Source organism: Ursus arctos, unplaced genomic scaffold (genome assembly GCF_023065955.2).
Source record: "Ursus arctos isolate Adak ecotype North America unplaced genomic scaffold, UrsArc2.0 scaffold_31, whole genome shotgun sequence".
Classification (NCBI taxonomy): Eukaryota; Metazoa; Chordata; class Mammalia; order Carnivora; family Ursidae; genus Ursus; species Ursus arctos.
The window spans coordinates 28809251-28829267 of record NW_026622997.1 but is presented as its reverse complement, the minus strand read 5'-3'; the positions used below and the strand labels follow the sequence as shown (position 1 = coordinate 28829267).

General features: G+C 42.1%; 1 pseudogene; it reads left to right on the top strand.

The window, feature by feature from the left end:
• The first annotated feature begins 6107 nt into the window (after positions 1 to 6107).
• LOC113243807 (diphthine methyl ester synthase-like) lies at positions 6108 to 7858 on the top strand (annotated as a pseudogene).
• Positions 7859 to 20017: the final 12159 nt, after the last annotated feature.

Here is a 20017-nt window from a genome sequence, read left to right as displayed (position 1 = left end):
AGGAGGCAGGTTTGGAAAGGTTAAGATACAAGCACAAGGTCCCACTGCTGACTGGGAGTGGATCTAGATTCCATTAGCTTTAAAATCCAAGCTATATGTTTTGTTTTGTGTTTTAAGGTTGCAGCTTTCTTTCTTTTTTAAAAAAGATTTTATGTATTTATTTGACAGACAGCGAGAGAGGGAACACAAGCAGGGGGAGTGGGAGTGGGAGAAGCAGGCTTCCCGCTGAGCAGGGAGCCGGGTTTGGGGTGCGTGGCTCAATCCCAGAACCCTGGGATCATGACCTGAGCCGAAGGCAGACACTTAACGACTGAGCCACCCAGGCGCCCCCCAAGCTATATGTTACTTCACACTACCTCTAACAATCTTAGTGTCAAAGACATCAAACCCTTACCTGTGAGTACTTTGCAGAGTGGTTCTACTGCATTTATTCGTCGGAGTTTCCAGCCAACCTGAAGGTGGGACAGGGATTTTATTGATGAGACTGATAGGGGGAAATCTGTCTCGGTGCATTTTTGGAGATTGACGGAACTGGAACTCAAGCCACCTGTCTTCTAATCCAGTGCTTTAACTTGAATTCAAATCTGGTTGTGGAGGGAGCAGACTGTGGGGAGACACAGTGTCTGGAAAACCGGGTGGTCATCCCCCAACCTTTGATAGCTTACGAAACCTACAAAAAGCAGGAGCTTGAAAAGAAGAGAGAGAGAAGAGGAGTGAGGGAGGAAACAAGAAGACCAACACTTAATGGACAGGTAGAGGGAGAACTGAGAAGAAACATTCAGCAAAAGACATTTCTCAAAGTTAAAACAAATGTTAGACTAGAGGAAATATGGACCCGTTTGTACATTAAAGGGGAAACAGTTTATTCATGTCAATTGATGCATAAAAACTACTCAAAATATTAAACATCTGTTGATATTAAAGACCACCCCATAACCTGATAAAGGACATCCTCAAAAATCCTGCAGCACACCTCACAATAATGGTGAAATGTTGAAAGTATTTCTCTTAAGATGAGAAACAAGCCAAGGCTGCTTGCTCTCAATAGCCCTAGTCAATGAAATAATGGAAGTTTAGCCAGTCCAATAAACAACAGGAACAAATATATAAGGATTGGAAAAAACCAAGAATATCCGTATTTGTGGATGAAATTGTGTGTGTAGCAACTCCAAAAGAAAATTGAGATAGAATTGGTAAGTGAATTTAGCAAGGTTGTTGGGTATAAAGTCAATACAGCAAAAATAAATAGACAAAATTGATTGCATTTCTAGCAGCAGCAACAATTTCTAGCAGCAGCAACAATCAGAGAGTATAACTTTTAAAAATGTTTGCCATTTGAGGGGTGCCTGGGTGGCTTAGTCGGTTAAGTATCCGACTTCTGATTTCAGCTCAGGTCATGATCTCAGGGTTGTGAGGTCGAGCCCCACATTGGTCCCCGCACTCAGTGGGGAATCTACTTAAGATTTCCTCTCTCCCTCTCCCTCTGCCCTCCCTGCGCGCATGCCTTCTCTCTCTCAAATAAATAAATAAATAAATCTTTAAAAATATTTGCCATTTGGTTACATGAACATATACGTATATAAAAGTCAAGGTGGACACTTGATTTGTGCACTTTATATTAGGTTGCGATAAACATTTTAATAGTATACCATCTGCAATAGCAACAGATAAATTTAACAATAGGTGTGCAGGCCTTTGTGGATAAAATGATAAAGCTTTACTGAAAGCTATTGAAGAAAATCTAAATTAATGGAAAGACATACTATGTGCTTACAGAGAAAGACTTGCTATTGTAAAGATGTCAGTTCTCTCCACGACCTTGGTGTTGGGCCAAGGGGGACGATGAGAGTTCTCCATGCCTAGTCCTGGTAGAGTCTCACCCATCTGCTCATCTCAGGAGCAGGCTGAGCGGGACCGCCCTTGGCGGTCCTTTACTCCTCCTCTGAGATTTCCTCCTGCAAACTGGGGAGATTTCTTACCTTGGAAATCACATTCCTGCAACCTTCGTCCCTTCCTCCCTCTGCTTCTCTTTCTGGCTTGTCTGGCAAGTTCGTTTTTTCTTGCCCAGCCCTTTGCAAACCTCTCCACAGATGGCAAGGTACACAGTAAAGTTACCTGGATTGTCTGAAAGATGTCAACCCTTCATCCCCCCGTCCTACCCCAGCAAATTCTTGTGTTCACTCTCCTGGGAAGTGTATTACTTAGGGCCTGACCCTTGCAAGTATTCTGCCTCTGACCTTCGCCCACAAAATTGGTTGTCACTACCTTGATCCTCAGACCTTGGCCTCAGAGTAGAGTGATGATTGAACAATTCTGCAACTACACTAAAACCCACTGATTTGTACACTTTAAAAGGTGAACTTCATTTCTTAAAACTATTATGAAAAGGTTTAATAGGTCCTTCAGTTTTCAATTACAATTCATTCAACATTTCTGAAGTGCCCACTCAGGTCATGCACTGCGCTAGGCTTTGATGAAGACACACATAATCTCTTTCCTCTCAGAGCTTCCAGTCTGGGAATGAAGGGGAGACAGACAATAAAATATTACCATATGGTAAAAGGAAGACAAGTGCTGTCAGATCACCTTTCTCAGAAGTGGGGAGTTGAAGAAAGATTTCCAGAGGAAGAGCTCATCTCGGCTATGAGCAGCGAGATAAATAAGCGTGCAGAAAGAGCAGCTTCCATCTTGACAGGAGTAGAAATGTGGTTACAGGCCAGGAGCTGAGGTCCCAAAGGATGGGTCTAGTTCTGTGGGTCTGAGAGGACCCAGCCAGAGGTGGTTGATTTCCCCGAAATTGTTCTCCCTTTATCCCAGGGTGTTATTTGGTAACACAACCAAGGCATAGATAGTTACCAGTCCTGTGAGGGGGAGACCCACTCATTTCCACAGGAAGTCCTGGGGAGGAGTAGGTTTTGTGGTTTATTCTGGAGAGGAAGGCCTCCAGTTTTTCCCAGAGCATTCCAGCACTATGGGGATCCTTGTCTACAGGCTCTAGGGGAAAGGGTACAGAAGAGCTCTCCAGGGACCCTTACACACTCCTGAAAACACAGCAGAGGAGGAGCCCTATTCCAGGACACTTGCCCCAAATCCACAAGTGACAGTGGGTGTTTTTTCAGGCACCAAGATTTGAGTAGCCCATTGTAGAAGAACATAACTACAGTAGGTCTGAGGTGCACTATCAGCCTTTTGTCCTCCAGGGAAAGAAGTATTTGGAGTGGGAGAAAAACCCCCATATCGTCTGAGCTGAGCAGGAAGTGAAGACCAGGCAATTCAAAGTGTGACAGGGAAGGGGGGGTACTTTTACATTTCGTACCATACGAATACCGTACACAATAAGATAAAAAGAATGAAAAGAAAATGAGAAAAATGAAATATGTGTCGAAATGGTACCCCCATACATTATTGCTGGGAGTATTAGATTGGTACTTCTCTCCTAGAAGTTTAGGAAACTCGAAAGCACTGACACCTCTTAAAGTAACACTCCAATTTAAGAGTTTAGTTTAAGGAAATAACCAGAAATGTGCACAGCAATTTACAAAAGTCAAGTGCTGCAAACAACCAAAATTTCCGCCAGTGGATGATTTTTTTTTTAATTTTTTAAAAATTTTTAAGTAGGCTTCACACCCAATGTGAGGCTTGAACTCACATCCTTGAGATCAAGAGTCACATGCTCCACCAACTGAGCCAGCCAAGCCCCTCTGCCAGTGGATGATTACTAAGTAGAAGATGACAAGACTGTATTACATGATGTGAATTTAATTTGCATATGTTTCTAATAACATATCTATATTACATATGGTATATATATGGGGGCAGTGCATCTTCTATGTGTGCTGTTGCCAGTGATTCAACCCTGAGCCCAAACTGACCTAGCCCCGCCCTCTGGGAACTTAGAGCCAATTGAAGAGACGAATTTTAAAACACACGGCCATATCATTTGAAGACTCTACAGTAACAGGTGTGGCATAAAAATAAATGATAAGTTTTAAAAGTAATTCAACCTTGGTTCAAATCAGTTACAAGTGACAGTGATGTCTAATGGGAAGTGTTGTAAGAAAAGAACTTCGTTGACGTGAGGTCTTTCAGTGCAGCTTGGCTACAGGTAGAAGCACAGATATAGGTACAGACAGTAGGTGTCAAGGTAGACGCCAGGTTACAACAGACCAATATCTGGCCAAGGGGAAGAAGCTTTTTCAAAATTAGTTTTAGGCATGCTGTCTCTAGTCAAAGAATTTAACTATTATTTCATTTTATTTTGTATTTGTTTTCCATTTCATTTTAAAAAGTGGGATAAATGCGGAATTTAAGAACACAGAGGATTATAGGGGAGGGAAGCGGAAAATAAAATAAGATGAAGTCAGAGAGGGAGACAAACCATAAGAGACTCTTAACTATAGGAAACTAACTGAGGGTTGCTGGAGGGGAGGTGGGTGGGGGGATGGGGTAACTGGGTGATGGGCATTAAGGAGGGCACTTGATGTAATGAGCACTGGGTGTTATAAGCAAATGATGAGTAACTCTGAAACTGATGATACGCTGTATGTTAATTAATTGAATTTAAGTAAAATAAAATTAAAATAAATAAATAAATAAGTAAATAAGAGAGTGATAAAATCAGGTAGCTTCTGTGATAGGCTACTTCTGACTCCAGAAATCATAACCTAAAATTTAAGGGTTTTTTTTTTTTATTATAGGAAATTGCATTTGTCAGACTATTTGTTATAGCAAATTGTGTTTGTTCAAGTTAAAATTATATTTGTCATATGAAGTTACATTTGCACATCAACCTTATATTGATAGCCCCTGTTTGAGACCTTGCCGATTTTGTTATAGTTAATCATATCTGCATATTATCTTGCCAAGTTAGAGTCCAGATCTAGAGTTTCCCTCCTTGTGAGTTATTTGAGTAAAAAAAAAAAAAAAAGTTATTATAGCACATTAGCTTTCAAAAACACATCACTGATTCTGGATCCCCCCACAAAGGAAAGCATTTAGGATGTCAGGTACATGAAGAATCCACCCCCTTGCATATACACTACATTCAATATTGTGTTTGGGAAAAAAGAGGATGCATAAGAAAAAGAGTAGAGAAAAATAATAAAAATGCAAAACTTTTCACTATGTTTTCAAATGTCATGTAAAATGGTTATGACACCTAGGTATGAAAAAATTATTTTAAAAAGGTTTCCCTGAGATGGAGGATTAAATCTCCCCCCCCCCGCCCCCCTCCACCCCCCACCCCCTGCCTCATGATATCCGTTGAGATGTTTTTGAGGACACAAAGATTAGATGGGGAACACTGGAAAATTCCTATTTGCATTTTTCTACCCAAAGAATAATAGAGATTTTTAGTCCATGTGGTAATTATTCCCCTGGTGACTTTCCAGTTCTCAGAGTGATAAGAGAGCTCCTTACATTAACTGCAAACAGATGGCTGGATTCTCATTTGCCATCTCGTTCTTCTCCCTGCTCTCCCAGACCATCCAAACACAGCTAACAGCACAGATTTGGAATAGCAGGGGAAGCACGATGGGGACTGAGAATGCTCATGTGACACTGGGCATGGGGCACTTTCAGAGGCCAGGCACCATCTAGGCTCCATCTCAAACTGCTACAGGAATGTTCTTTTTCACCATGTGTCCGGATCACAAAATTCCACTACTACAAACCATACTGAATGAACATCCTAGAGAGTGTCTCATAATGGTGAACTTTTCCTATCCAGACTGGGAAATAACTGGTCACATAAGTAGGGTAGAGATTGGCCTAGAAGAAGGAAGTGCGGCTTTCTATATTTTACTGTCATTTCTTTGATGGGAAATGAAAGATGCTAAGTAAAAAGGGGGTGAATGCACATGATCCCTGCCCTGAGAGTGGAAGACCTCCCTCTCCAGTCTCCAGTCCCAGTTGCCAAGGAGGCATCACTCACCACCACCACACCCTCCATCTGCACGGACAGGCCTCCTGGGAGACAGCCACTCCCCGGCTAAGGTCCATTATGGCTCTGAAAAGCAATGTCAAAAATCCAGGGAAGATACACGCTTTAAAGTAGGTCTAAGAAACCATCTTCCTTTCTTTGGTCAGTGCTCCTCAGAAGAATTAGTTATAAAAGAAAAAAAATGTGTTACTACACTTAATGTCTTGCTTCATTTTTATGCAGGATGCAAATTCAGTGTAAGAGGAACTCTGATCAGTAATTGCTTCTTCAGAAAGGCAGCAGTTAGTGGTCTCCCTCCCCCTGGACTTTGAAATGCTTTACCAGGTCACCTTGGGCCTGGGTAATGCCAAGAACATCAACGTCCAAGGGTCCAGAAGTTGTAAGACCACAGGATCATAACTGGAGCTGAAGGCAGACACTTAACTTGACAGAAGGGAAGAATGAAGTCCTGGAAGAGTTTAATGGAAGAAAATTGATTCTTGCTCATAGAGAAGTGGCACAAGAAGTAGATAATATTTTGAAGGACACTGATATCAATGATGTTGATGATCCCTTTGGGACGACAACATACAGTGCTCTTATTCTGAGAGCAACAAAACTGGGAATCTCTTATCAAGTTATTCAAAATGCTTCCATAATAAATGCTGTAGGCTGCTGTAGTTTACAGCTGTATAAATTTGGAGAGACAATTTCTATTGTTTTTTGGACAGACACTTGGAGACCAGAAAGCCTCTTCAACAAAGTGAAGAACAGAAGGAACAGCATGCACACACTGTGCTTACTAGACACCGAAGTAAAGGAGCAGTCTCTGGAAAGTCTCGTTAAAGAAAGGAAGATCTCCTTGGTATATGAATGACAACCAAGCAGTGTTGCAGCAACTTCTAGAGATTGTTCAGAAATCAAAGAATACGAGGAGAAGGATCAGTAGTCACCAAGGAGACACTGTGTTAGCTTAGCCAGGGTTGGAACTGAAGACCAGAAAATTGCAGCCAGCACTTGCAGCAAACATGTACTCTGGACTTGGGAGGACCATCGCATTCCTTAATTATCACAGGAGACAGCATGCATCTGCTGGAGATGGAGATGCTAAGTCGGTTTTCCATTCTAGAAAATAGCTCAGAATCCCGAAGCGTTGATGGACTCTGAACATAGACATTTTATATTGTTAGATGGTTAATTTCAGTCATATATGCCTCTACACATGTTCATATAACAAACTGAACAGTTCTTTTGGTTTATCTAATAAGTATAAACAAGAAGAAAGCGGCTGCCTCAGCAATTAAAACAAAACCCCAAAAAAGAAGCCTTTATTGTGGGCTAGCTGTGGCATGGAGCCAGGGACACAGCTGTGCACGTGCCACACTGCTGGATGCTGGGCACACAGAAGAGACAGGACAGACACGGTGCCTGCTTTTTTGTTGTTTTTTAAAGATTTTATTTATTTGAGAGAGAGAGCGCGGGCGCGAGTATGAGCAGGGGGAAGGGCAGAGGGAGAGGAGAGCCCAACTCAGGGCTCGATCCCAGGACCCCAGGATGGAGCTGAAGGCAGTCACTTAACCGACTGAGCCACCTAGGCGCCCCCGTCCCTGCCTTTTTGGAAGTTCTCACCCAGGGAGGGATACAGATAGGTGAACAGATAGACAATGAGAAGAACTGAGAGATCGTGGGTGTGGCAGCCTCAGCACCGCGTGCGCAGTGGTATGCATTCTCTTCCCTTTGGATGCCAGAATCTTGAGAGCAGTGAGTGCAATGTAAAAATGCATTCACTTTGAGATTTGTATTTAACTTTTTGAAGTTTTCCAAATCTAGTTAGTGAGCCCTTTGCTAATTAAAAACAGGCTTCCATTCTTCAAAGAAAAATTCATATCTGACCTTATATTTTCTCTTCTTTTTTAAGACTTTATTTTTAAGTAATCTCTACACCCAACCTGGGACTTGAACTCACGACCCCAACATCAAGTGCTGCTAGCTCTACAGACTGAGCCAGCCAGCTGCCTATTATACCCTCTTTATGAAGAAGGCCTTTAAAAAGGTGCCTGACTGGCTCAGTTTGTAGGGTAGGTGGCTCTTGATCTCAAGGTTGTGAGTTCAAGCCCTAGGTTGGGTGTAGAGTATAACTTAAAAATAAAATCTTAAAAAAAGAAGAAGAAGGCCTTACGTATGTTTTTCTGTCATCATGGCTTAAATGGTCCAGTGTGCTGTCCACGTCCACATGGCCAGACTGCTCCAGGGCAAATCCAGCTACAAAGCTTTTTTAAATTCCTCAAAACTGCGGGGCACCTGAGTGACTGAGTCGGTTAAGTTTCTGCCTTCGGCTCAGGTCATGATCCCAGAGTCCTGCGATGAGCCCCATGTCGGGCTCCCTGCTCAGCGGGGAGTCTGCTTCTCCATCCCCACCCCCCGCACCCCGCTTGTGATCCCTCTCTCTCCTGCTCACTGTCTCTCTCAAATAAATACATAAAATCTTTTTTTTTATTAAAGATTTTATGTATTTATTTGACAGACAGCCAGCGAGAGAGGGAGCACAGGCAGGGGGAGTGGGAGAGGAAGAAGCAGGCTCCCAGCGGAGGAGCCTGATGTGGGGCTCGATCCCAGGACTCCGGGATCACGCCCTGAGTTGAAGGCAGACGCTCAATGACTGAGCCCCAGGTGCCCCTAAATACATAAAATCTTAAAAAAAAAAAAAGAGGGTCCCTATTGCCCCATAGAGTCACCAACATTTGCTATTATCAGACTCATCTTTGCTAATTTGATGGATGTAAAATGTTATCTCATTGTTATTTTAATTGGCAGTTTTTGTTTCTTCTTTGAGGAATTGTCTTTCATACTATTTTCACTTTTTCTGTTGGGTTTATTATCTTTTTCCATCTTGATTTGAGGAAGTTCTCCACAAATTCTAGGTAGTAATTCTTCTTGGTTATAAGCCTATATATGATGTCTCCTCTAATGTGCTTTTTGTTACTAATTTAATTTTTGGAATAGCAATATATTCACATGTATTTCAAAAGGCACACAAAGATACCATGGTTCTTTCAGAAGTTAAAGACAGAATTACCATATGACTGACCAAATTCCAGCCAGGTTCCTCTAAGCCCTTTCCATCTAGCCCTATAAAGACTTAAATGCCAGCACCATTTCTTTTCTTTTCTTTTTAAAGATTTTATTTATTTGACGGAGAGAGAGACAGCCAGCGAGAGAGGGAACACAAGCAGGGGAGTGGGAGAGGAAGAAGCAGGCTCCCAGCGGAGGAGCCTGACGCAGGGCTCGATCCCAGAACACCGGGATCATGCCCTGAGCCGAAGGCAGATGCTTAATGGCTGAGCCACCCAGGCACTCCATCCCAGCACCATTTCTAACAGCTCAAGGCCACATCCCTCGGATGACCCTTGCCCCACTTAGAGTGCCTGCCTGAGAAAACTCAAGGCTGCCAAAAGAACTTACTGTTTGTTCTAGCCAATGCCTGAAGGTAAGTTCCTGCCTCCCAACCACTGGGGGAGGGTAGGAGCCTAACTTGGACAAGCCCCAGTTAATAAACCCAAATGAATGTCACGTGGACCAACCACCCCGCTTCCTGCTTTTTGTAATTCTTCTCTTCCATTCAACAAAGTCCCCACTCGCCCCTACTCCCTGTTCCCTCATTCTCCCTTTTAAATGCCCAGTGACGTCTGTCTAAATCAGAGTTGAGTTTCACTTATGCTGGCCTCTTTTCCTTACCGCAACAGTATTCTACTGACTAGAATCTGTCCTTAGCACTTTAAGTAGGGTCCAGTTTTGTGTATGAACCAGCAATTTTACCTGAGAAATAAAAGCATGTGTCCACACAGAAAACTGTACAATGTTTATAGCAGCACTGTTTATAATAGTCAAAAGGTAGAAACAGCCCAAATGTCCATCAACTGATGAACGGATAAACAAATTATGATATATAGGTAGAATGAAATAGTAAGTATTCAGCCATAAAAAGGAATGTAGTACTGATACATGCTACTTTGATGAACCCCGAAAACATTATGTTAAATATAAGAAGCCAGACACAAAAGATCGCATGTTGCGTGATTCCTTTTTTTTTTTTTTTTAAGATTTATTTATCTTAGAAAGAGACTGAGAGCATGCACAGGGAGAGGAGCAGAGGGAGAGAGAGAAGGGAGGTAGACTCCCCAGTGAGCAGGGAGCCCAGTGCCGGGCAATCTCAAGACCCTGAGATCATGACCTGAGCCAAAACCAAGAGTGGGAGGCTTAACCGACTGAGCACCCAGGTGCTCCTGCGTGGTTCCTCTTTTTTCTTTCTTTCTTTCTTTCTTTCTTTCTTTCTTTCTTTCTTTCTTTCTTCTTTCTTTCTTTCTTTCTTTCTTTCTTTCTTTCTTTCTTTCTTTCTTTCTTTCTTCTCCTTCCTTTCTTTCTTTCTTTCTTTCTTTCTTTCTTTCTTTCTTTCTTAAAGATTTTATGTATTTATTTGGGGGCTAGAGAGAGAGTGCATGAGCAGGGGGAAAGGCAGAGGGAGAGGGACAAGCAGACACCCTGCTGAGATCATGACCCGAGCCAGAGTCAGAGGCTCAACCCATTGAGCCACCCAGGCGCCCACATGTGATTCCTTTTCATAAGATATATGCAGTCTACAGGCAAATAGGCAAATCCAGAGATAGAAAGCAGATTAGAGGTTACCAGGGGATGAAGTTGGGGGAATATGGAGTGATTACTTAATGGATATGGAGTAGTCTTATGGGGTGATGAAAAAGCTTTGGAAACTAGAGAAAGGTAGTAGTCACATAACATTGTGAATATGCTAAATACCTCAGAACTGTACACTTTAAAATGTACTCTACACTATGTGAATTTTCCTTTTTAAAAAAGGTAACCATGGGGCGCCTGGGTGGCTCAGTCGGTTAAGTGTCTGCCTTCAGCTCAGGGCCCGATCCCAGGGTCCTGGGATCGAGCCCCTCGTAGGGCTCCCTGCTCAGCAGAGAGCCTGCTTCTCCCTCTCTCTGCCACTCCCCCTGCTTGTGCTCTCTCGTGCTGTCAAAGAACTAAATAAAATCTTTTTAAAATTTTTAAAAAATTTTAAAAAGGTAACCAATAAAAAGTCTCCCTCATAATCTTATTGTTTGGCTATTCTGTTATCCTTTCTCAGGGTAATAAATGCTTTGTTGTTAATTTGTAACATATAATGACTTTTATTTATTTGTTCCAAAAAAAGACTTTATTTTTATTTTTAAAAAAGATTTTATTTATTTATTTGACAGAGAGAGAGGGAACACAAACGGGGGAGAGGGAGAGGGAGAAGCAGGCTTCCCGCTGGGCAGGGAGCCCCAGGACCCTGGGATCATGACCTGAGCTGAAGGCAGATGCTTAATGACTGAGCCACCCAGGCGCCCCTTAAATAATCTCTACACCCAATGTGAGGCTCAAACTCACGACCCCAAAATCAGGAGTCGTATATTCTTCTGACTGAGCCAGCCAGGTGCCCCAGAAGTTTTCAATTTTAACAGAGACAAACATCAATCTTTTCCCTTTGGGCTTGTGCTTTTCAAGGATTTTATTTCAGAAATTCTATTTTATCCCAATAATTTACTGTCCTATATTTTTCTCTGAAAGTTTAAAAGTTTTGCTTTTCACATTTAGGACTTCAATCCAGTTGGGTCTCCTTTTTCTGTATGGAATGAGGTAGAAATCTATTTTTATTTTATTTTTCATATGGATAACCAGTTGTTTCAGTGCAATTTGTTGAATGCTCAATCCGATCCACAGAACAAGGACAGCGTACCTATGTCAGTATCTATGCATGATTATTATCTTTAAGCTTTCTATTCTGCTCCACTGCTCTATGAGTTTATCCCTGTATCAATACCAGATTATCTTAATTCCTAAATAATTGCCATAATTCTGATATATGGTAAGGCAAATCTTCAAACTTGTTATCTTAGTTGTTCTTGGCCCTTTATTCATCCATACAAATTTTAGAATCAGCTCGTGCAATCCAGAAAAACTGTTACTAGGGATTTTTATTAGAATTGCATTAGATTTATAGATTAATTCAGAGACAGTTGCCATCATTGTAATATTAAATCTTCTCATCCATAAACATAGTGTGTCTCTTTGCTTATTTAGGTCTTCTTTAGCACCTTTCAATAAATGCTATAATTTTTCCAGAACTTTCTTGAACATTTTTGTTCAGTTTATTCCTAGTTATCTTAAAATCTTTATTGTAAATATAAAAGGGCTTTTATAAAACTATATTTTCCTACTATCAGCTTCTTGTTTAAAGAAAACCAATTGTTTTGCATATTAATCTCATATCCAGTACCATTTCTAAGCTTTTCTATCAATTCTAATAATGCGTTGGGTTTTCTATGTAGACAATAAAATCCCTATAAACAATACAATAATTATTTATGGGTTTCCCCCCTTTTTTATTGTCAGATTAGTAGCACACACACACCACAGCTTGATTAGATTTATGAAAATATTTTCTTTTTAAAAAAGATTTTATTTATTTGAGAGAGATAGCCAGAGAGAGCGAGCAAGGGGAAGGGCAGAGGGAGAGGGAGAAGGAGGCTCCCCGCTGAGCAAGGAGAGGGAGACGCACCAGGCTCAATCCCAGGACCCCAGGATCATGACCTGAGCCAAAGGCAGATGCTTAACTGATTGAGCCACCCAGGTGCCTCGACTTATGAAAATCTTGTTTAGGATTTTCCCAACTATGTATGTCACTGAGATTAGCCTATAGTTTTCCTGTCTTAGACTGTCTTTGTCTAATGTTGTTAACCTAGTTATATTAGCATAAAATAGTTTGAAAATATACTCATATACTCTTTCTCTTCTCTGGGAAAGTGTATGTTGTTTTTGTTTTAATGTTGGTTATAACTCTGTATCCAAGTAACAGTTTCATGGAGCATTTTTTTAAAAAGATTTTATTTATTTATTTGACAGAGAGAGAGATAGCATGAGCGGGGTGAGGGGCAGGAGGAGAGGAAGAAGCAGACTCCCCACTAAGCAGGGAGCCCAAGGTGGGGCTCAATCCCAGGACCCTGGGATAATGACCTGAGCCAAAGGCAGACGGTTCACTGACTGAGCCACCCAGGCACCTCCGGAGCATTTCTTCTACCATCAGAAACAACTTGTACCAAACAGTGAGCCCCTCAGCCGCCCACTCTTTAATTTTTTTTTTTTTAAGTAAGCTCTACGCCCAAGGTGGGAATTATGCTCATGACCTGGAGATCAAGAGTCACATGCTCTACTGACTGAGCCAGCCAGGTGCCTCTAATTAAAAAAAAAAAAAGTTTTTTAAGGGCCCCCCCCACTTTTTTACTGGGCTAATTTCTACTCATCCTTCAGTTCTCATCCTTAGCGAGCTCTTTACTGCATTGCCCTAAATTAGCTGTCCCTGTTCATACTTCTCATAGCACATTTTATTGCCTCTATAATAACTCACTTCATGTGCATTGTAATGTCTTACTAAATGTTAATATTTTCAGCTGGGCCACAAGCTGCATGAGGGCAGGGACCTAATCTTTTGTTAACCACTAGTTAGCACACTGATGGCACAAAGTTGGCCATCAATATCTGTTGACTGGTTGTGTGACTGAATAAAAGAAATAGCCGCAAAATGGGGCATGAATCAAGTTATCCTTAGATATGGGCAAATTCAAGCTCCCTAAGAAGGCCTTCTGCTTCAGAGCAAGTAAAAGATAAGAACTAAGAAAGACCATACAGCCCCAGCTGTGGAAGCAGAGGCCTGTGGGTGGAGGCGGATGCCCCATCCTGGTCCCTCTGTGCAGAAGCCCAGTATAAAAAGATAGTGATGGCACAGATGTGTCGGCACCAGGGATCCCATCGTCACTGGAGGTCTGTTAAAACCCTGGACATTCGGGGCACCTGGGTGGCTCAGTCAGTTAAGCATCTGCCTTCGGCTTAGGTCATGATCTGGGGATCCCTTATTGGGCTCCTTGTTCAGCAGGGAGCCTGCTTCTCCTTCTCCTTCTGCCTGCTGCTCCCTCTGCTTATACACACTCTCTCTCAGACAAATAAATAGATAAAAAACAACAACAACAACCCTGGACAGTCATCATGCCACCTGAGAGCCAAGTGCTATGTAGGGTCATGGGGAAGACCCTAAAGATATTCTCACAGATAAGAGATTGGGGCTTGGACAGGGGAAGATTTCTCTTAATAGGAGGAGGAGTCCTTAAAAATATCAGTTTAAGTTCATATAATTATTTTAATTTTATATAATATATATATTTTGCACTGTGTGACAAAATTGCATCCAAACCTGAGAAATTAGATTACACTTTCAAATTTCCCACATCCTCTCAAGGCAGAGATGGCTCAATGTCTTCTGTGGGGAGCTAGGGAAACCTCACTCACCATGTCCCTCTGATTCATGCTCAGTGACTATCATATTTATTCATATATATTTATGTTAGTAGTAGGAATTGCCTTGGACAGAGGTATGAGAAATCTACTCACTGGAAAGACACGATATCCTGGGTATCCAGGCTGATCTGTCTCACATGACTTTGACTAGCATCAGCTAGCCCTCTGAGCTTCAATTACTCTAAATATACTGGCCAACAGACCTCTAGACTTGCAGTGAGGGTTATCAAGACCTGATCCTAGATTGTAGTTTGTTCGTTCATTCAGTAAACCTGCTGAACACCTCCTGTGTGGGATATAATACCTAGACAGCTATTTCCATGTAATCCATAAATCTGGATCTATAGAATAGATTTGAAGATTGATAACTTTGGCCTGCTAGTTGCCAAATTTCCTTTTCGTCATTTCAAAGAAGAACAGGGGGATGAAGGGAGCAGGTGCTTGAGAGGGCTTGTTTTAAGTGTGTAGGTTGATTAAATTGTTGAGTGGGGTCACCATCATATAACATCTCTCTCTGCATAAAACTCAGGCAAACCCCAGGACTAGCCCTCTATCTGAGTAGAGTCCTATATCTGAGTAGCCTCTGATGCCTGGTCCTGACTCTTCTCTGAGCTGTAGGGCTACAGGGTCAGACAAAAGCCATGTTGGTATTTTTTACCATGCCCAGATTTTCTGCTTTTTCACCATGGAGGCATTTAACTGCATTATCCTTTGCATCAGCTGACATGTATGTTAGAGACTTCAGACTCACACAAGACTAGGAAGGCAAGGTATCATAGTAAAGTAAAAGCATGTGCTCTGTAGACAAATCTTGGGTTCAAATCCAACCTCCAGTACTTACTTCTCTAGGCCTGATGGAAAAATAGGGCTAATAAGAGTCCAGTATCAGTTTGGATGCACTCAGGTACAATTGACAGAAATCTCAGCTAACAATATGGACATTAAATCGTTTCATATTACAAAAAGTTCTAGAGGTAGGTGTCTGCTAAAGACCTTCAACTATATCCTCCAAGACCTAGGCTTTCCTCATCTTGCTCCGTCATGCCTGGTATGCTGACTTTTTGGGACCTTTGTGATGCTCCACTGATACTCTTTGCACAAGGGAAACTTTACTCCCATACTTCCTAAATCAGTTTGGGAATATTGTTGTTTGGGGAGGGGGTGAGGAATGGGCAAGTGATGGTGGTCTTGTGGTGGTTTGGATTGTTATTCCCCATTTTTTGCTTCCTCTTTATTTAAGTATACATTCATGCCCTTTGCTATGTGACTTTCTTGGGCCAATAGAATGTCATAAGACATGATACAAGCAGATACTTTAAATGTGCTTTTGTGTTGGGACGCCTGGGTCAGTTAAGCATCTGCCTTTGGCTCACATCATGATCCCAGGGTCCTGGCATCAAGTCCTGCGTTGGGCTCCTTGCTCAGTGGGGCCCTGCTTCTCCCTCTGCCTGCCACTCCTTCTGCTTGTGCTCTCTCTCTGACAAATAAATAAATAAAATCTTTTTTAAAAATGTGCTTTTGGGGTGCCTGTGTGGCTCAGTCATTAAGCATCTGTCTTTGGCTCAGGTCATGATCCCGGGGTCCTGGGATCGAGCCCCACATCAGGCTCCCTGCTCAGTGAGCCTGCTTCTCCCTCTTCTTCTGCCTGCTACCCCTGCTTGTGCTGTTAAATAAATTTAAAAATTTTTAAAAATCTTAAAAATGTGCTTTTGTGATTTGGCTTGGCCTCTTACACCCCTGTGATATGTCAAGAGAAAAGCAAATTCCAGATATCCAGTGCCCCTTCAGCTTGGGCCTCAGATTAAATAACTGAACATAACCAGGAGCCTGAAGTTCTACCACTCCCTGTTAAGCCCAACTTGGATAAGCGAAACCATAGCCAACTTCTACCACCAAAAGCCTAAAAATAGATGGTTGTTGTTGTAAGCCATTGAGATCTTGGAGCTGTTTGTTACACACCAAAAACTGACTATTGCAGACCATTTTGAGGGCTCCACCAATGTCTAAGCTCTTTAATAGGATCAATTATCTTACACCACAACTTAGGGATGTGGAGAAATAGTTTATCTTTAAGTAATGTGGTCTTTCTTACAACCTTCATCTACTGGGCAGCATTAAAAGCTGGAGTTGTTTCGTGCAATACCATAGAATAAACAGGCTGTTCAGATACTTTTCAGTCTTTAAGTAAAAATGCTCAGAGTCTCCTATCTCTCAGAGGTCTTCCCTCCTCCCAGACTTCTTGCCAAGTAGCTGTTGGGGGTGCATGGAGAGAGAGATGAAGCTTAAGTGATCTCCTCAGGATAGGTATAAGGGGAGAACGGATCTTCATGCTCTCAGTGTGTCCTTTGGTTTCTCTGATTTATGGGCCAATATGCACTTGGTCATGTTTAACCTGCTGGCCTTTGGCTGAAGTCAGCACTTAGAGTGTCTCACATGTCTCTTTTGGCTAGGTCTGATCTCACTGGTACTCTCTGGCTGACTCAACCTCCCGTAGCTCTGCAAAGCCCAGTGGACCCCTTGATGTCCAATATGTTTCCCATCCATCCCCTGACCCAAGCTGTCCAAACTACATGCCTCCATTTCCCATTTGCCATCTTCCTGCCACACCATGGCCCCAAGGCGGGCCCATCGCTCTCAACTGAATACTCATCGCTGGGGAAGGACTAGAATTACAAACTAGACCCTATCTCTCTGACAGTTCACCCTGCTTTGCCCACTTATCAAATTGGGCACCAGTTTGTGCCAACCTCAATGATTTCTTCTATTTTCTGGGTATTTATGAAGCTATTTCCCCAATTCCAACTTAAACCTCTTTAATTCTTATCTCACTCTCACCTCCCAGCTATCTTTTTCAATGTCCAAGACAGGAAATGGCAGGCTTCTCTTTTTTCCTTTCATATCATATCCTTGGCTTCCTGACTCTAGTTGCCACTTCAGAAGACAGAGTTCCTTTTGGAAACAATCCTTTGATGTAGCTGTACTCATCATCATCATGGATAGATGAGGAAATCAAAGACAATAGACTAAATTAGTCCCTCCTCTGGTAGAAATTTGAATCTAGGTTTGGATCTTGATCTTAAAGAGGAGCTAAGTGAATATAGAAAATCATTTCTCTCTCACAAAGTCTAGTTTTCAAGCCCTATTGTCTTGCTGAAAAATCCTATTTTGAATTTCAATGCATATGGGCTCTTTTCTTTCTCTCTTTTTTTTTCTTTTTCTTTTTCTTTCCTTTTTTTTTTTTTTTAAGAAACAAGAAGGGGCAGAGGGCAAGGGAGAAAGAATCTGAAGCAGACTCCACACTGAGCGCAGAGCCCAAGGCAGGGCTCAATCCCATGACCATGAGATCATGACCTGGGCAGAAACCAAGAGTCTGGACGCTTAACCAACTGAGCCACCCAGGTGCTCCTCTTTTCTTTTTTTTAAAAAAGATTTATTTATTTATCTTAGAGAGATAGAGCAAGGGGAGAGGCAGAGTCCCTGATGAGCACAGAGCCCAAGACACATGGGGCTCCATCCCAATCCCTGAGATCATGACCTGAGCTGAAATCAAGAGCTGGATACTCAACTGACTAAGCCACCCAGGTTGCCCTCTTTTCCTCTCTCAGTATTCCTTCTGAAACAGTCTGAATCTCCTCACAAGCATATTGATGCCATAATCAAATAAGGAGGAGTTCATTTCCTTGCTAAGGGCAAAGAGAAAAACACATTAATAGTTTCTAAGGATCTAAGCCAATGGTGAAACTCATTCCAGCTCCCTGCTCTACTTGACTTCCCTACTCTGAAGTCCAGTGAAATTTTGTCCAGCTCTTTGAGTGTGGACATGAACACATGTGTCAGTATGTGTGTATGCATGTGTGACTATGTTGAAAAAAATCAACTCTCCAATTATTCTTTCTTTTTTAAAAGATTTCATTTATTTATTTGAGAGAGAGAGCATGCTTGCGAGAGAGAGCACACAAGCAGGGAGGAGGGGCAGAAGAAGAGGGAGAAGCAGACTCCCTGCTGAGCAGGGAGTCCAATGCAGGGCTTGATCCCAAGACTCTGGGATCATGACCTGAGCCAAAGGCAGACGCTTAACAGACTGAGCCACCCAGACGCCCCTCCAATTATTCTTTCAAAACTGTTTTCTGATGCCACGAATCTGGCTTTTAAAACCCCAAAGCAAAAAAAATTGACTCATGTATAATTGGTGTTAACTATTATCGTTCCTTTCTTGAGATAAAACCAGAACCGTTGTTTTCTGTGATGAGAATAGGGACGGGGGTTACAGGAAAGATAGGATGATTGGTTACTATTTTGAAGATCTTTTACCTCTAGGATCTATGTCAATGGCAATAGAGAGAAGAGAAGGCAGTAATGGTGACCTAACCAAACTGCCACTGAGCTGTCTAACCCTCTGGCTCCTCTTTCAACTTCCTTGAGCCATAATCCTGGCTCCAATAACCTCTGAATGCAGCAAAATGAAGTCAAGATATTTTTGAATCTTAACCATATGCCCAGCAATATGTTATGTACTTTCATACACATTACCTCATTTTATTCACAAAGCAATCCTTCAAGGTAGGTATTAGCATTCTACTTTTTAATGACAAGGGAACACAGACTGAAAGAGGTTGAATAACTTCTCCAAAGCCTCACAGCTAAAACATGAAAGAGGTGGGATTCAAACCCTATCCCCTGTGATTTCTAACCCCATCATCCTTTCCTTACATTAAGTTACCGCTTAAGAGAAAGTGCCAGCACCACATGGGGAGGATTCTATAAAGATGAGCATTTTCTCTCTTACAGGAGTTTATTTTTAAAACAAGTATGAAAGTGAATTTACTTAACCTGGCTTTAAACTAAAGCCGTCAGATTTAAGCCACTGCTAAAAAATATCACAAGTGGAGAGAAAGGCCCCAGCTCCTTTGCCATGTATTAGAGGGAGTTTGTACTGGGATGGGTCAAAAAGCCATCCAATCTGGCGGTAATGTTTGGGACATTTCCCATTAGAAAACAATGCCTAGATTAATATTTTTTTAGAGATTTAAAAAAATTCTAAAATGCATATTTTCTTCCAGACCAGTCCATGCTTTTAGCTGCCCTGCACGTTTAACTCTTTTGAACACAGTCTAAATGTCTTGGTGGGTAAGGGAAGTCCCTCAAACATCAAGAACCCAGAGTTCTTCTGGCTCAGTTTGGTTATCTATTGATGCATAACAAACAGCACCAAAACTTGGTGTCTTAAAATAGTAAGCATTTTATTGTTTTTCACAATGCAGTGGGTCAGGAATTCCAGCAGGTCGTAGCTTGCTTCTGATTCATGTGGTGTCTGCTGGAGCTGGAATGTCCATGAAGGCTTCTTCATTCACATGTCTCGAGCCTCAGTTTGGAGGTCTCGAGTGGCCAGAGGATGACTGCAATTGCTCAACTGGGGTCATACATCTGAGGCCTCAATTCTCATTGTTGCTGGCTTCTTCAGTTCTTTATTGTGAAATCTCAGGGCCCCTCCCTCTCCATGTGGCCTTTCCACACAGTCACTCCAGCACAGTAGACGGACTTCTTACCTAGAGACTCAAAGTTCCCAAGAGAGGAAAAATGGAAACTACCAGGGTTTCTTTAGGCTTAGGCTCAGAACAGGGTCATAGTCACATCCACTGTACCCTATTGGTTATATCATGTGACAGGGCCAGCACAGATTCAAGGAGAGGGGACTACACAATG